Source organism: Mus caroli, chromosome 4 (assembly GCF_900094665.2).
Source record: "Mus caroli chromosome 4, CAROLI_EIJ_v1.1, whole genome shotgun sequence".
Classification (NCBI taxonomy): domain Eukaryota; kingdom Metazoa; phylum Chordata; class Mammalia; order Rodentia; family Muridae; genus Mus; species Mus caroli.
The window spans coordinates 5,081,009-5,083,314 of record NC_034573.1 but is presented as its reverse complement, the minus strand read 5'-3'; positions in this window follow the sequence as shown (position 1 = coordinate 5,083,314).

Below are 2,306 nucleotides of genomic sequence, written 5' to 3'. Positions count from 1 at the left end.
GTGAACTACACACACACAGACACACACGCACACGCGCGCGCACATGCATACTACTTGCACAAGCACAAATAAATCCTAGAATTCTATTCCTTTGTCCTAACTCCAGAGCTGCAGTTCTGATCACTGGCCTTTGGGTAATTTAAAAGGAGACTCCCAACACAGGAGCCCTGTAATACAGACACCCGGCTTCAGATCTTACCAGGGGAAGGCACTTTTCGTCCACTACCCTCCACTCGGTCTGGAGACAGAGTGACTCAATTGCTGGCTGGTTCGGGGTCCTGGGAATGATTTGGGACTTCATTGAGTATTGCTGGGAAGGGGGCAGGAGAGGGGTGTAAGTATTGCAAGTAAGTAGCAAGAGAGGAAGCTCACAGGAAAGAAAAGACAAGAGACATCTAACATTTCTCTTTCCTTGGAGAGTTGATGGTTGAAACAAATCTCATGCTTCTGACCATAATGGTCAGAAATGATGAGCTGTGTCAGGCTGATCCTGATCCAGGTTGGACCAATCAGGATCAATAAGGACATGTGATGTCACCCATGTGGGAACAAGCTAGAACCATATCAAACAGCCCCTCTTTCGGCTGGCTGGACCTCAGCTTATGTGCCCTCTGCCTGGGCTATGTGATCTCCAAAACAGAGAAGATGGAGGAGGAGGAGGTGGGGGACGGAGAAGCTTCTGCTCGCCACTGCTTGCTCTCCTGTGGTGTACCACAGAACGAGCTTCATGGACACTGATGAAAAGCCACCACAGAGGCAAGCCAACGTACTTACTCACTCACTCACAGAAGCAGAGGGCAAAGATTAATATCTGAATGATGTGAACACCTCTCCTTTAACAGAAGAGCTCAGGAGACCTGCAAACTATTTTTCAATAGCCTCTACCCTCCACAGTTACAGGGAGTATTGGCTATGTAGGTGAGGCTCCCTGAAAAGACAGCACCCCAGGGTACAGAAAGCAGCGGTAAGTCTGATGCTGGCAAGGCACTGTGGCAAATGCCTGGTCACAAATACTTGATATCACAGCAGGAATTCCCCCCAGTGCTGTGAGGCATTTTTATTCCATTGGTTTTTTAAATTTTTGTTAATAATCTAAGATAATCCAAGGTAAATAAGGTAACGGTTAATGCAGAATGGAGTGCACATGCCCAGTCCATGTGTGCAGCGCTCACCCCCAAAGTCATGACTTTAGCACGTGGGGCCTTTGTGTTATGAGGCCAGAGCATTTACAAATGGTGTTCAAATCAGTGTAAAGAAGCCCAAAAGAAATTACTCAAGCCCGTCCCTCTGCTCGCCTTGGTGGCAGCTCCTGTAACTCTCTCCTAGCATCACCCATTTTACAGCCAAGAAACTGAAGCCCCAAAACAACAGTATAGGTAAGACAGCCAAGAAGTTACTGATGGGGAAGCTGTTCTCAGGCTTTCTTCCTGTTTCATGAAAGACACAGAATCATCATGGTATGCTACTTAACTAAGCACATATCAACACTCTGTACATTCCCATCAAAAGCTTAAACATGTATTAAAACATGCTAAACCACACCCCTTACACTGAATCAACAGAGAGAGAGAGAGAGAGAGAGAGAGAGAGAGCGCAGCCAGCTAAATTACACCCTTTATATACACTCAATACACAGGGAGAGACAGAGACAGAGAGTGGGGGGGTGGGGGGAGGCGGGGGAGGGAGGGAAAGAGACCAGAGAACCACATAGAGACAGAGATCACTGGTTGGACCAAAAATGAGCCCTTGGAGCCACAACCCTTGCTAATGCCCCACTTACTGGCTAATTAGATCTTTGTTTTCAAGAATTTGAATAAAGAGAAGGACACACTGTGGCAAAGCCTAAGGTAATCTTTTCAGCCCAGACTTTCACTGGATCAGGTAGGGGATAGAACAGGAGTTGGTGGAGGGTAGGAGCTCCATGGATCTGCCCTGGTATGCTACAATGCAGGGGGAGGGGAGTCAAAATGAAAGAGGGTCCACTTTGCTCTGCAAAGTTCAGAAGAGCTGCCCCCTGCTCAGGGCTTCCCCATGAGCAATGCTCTTTGAAGCCTGCTGTGCTGGAGCAATATCTTCTTTTAACTGAGCTAGCTTGAGTAAATTTCTTTCCTTATGACCAAAGATCTGAGACTTCAGCATAAATAAACACAGATAAGAGACACATTTTCTCAAGCCTGTGCTGTCACTTTGCCATTGATGAGCAGTGTTCCCAAATGTATTCCCACCTGGCTGTCCCCTCAGGAACTTCAATTTCAACATGCAGAAAACAAAGAGCCCACACACACGTGCACACACCTCCAGCATAC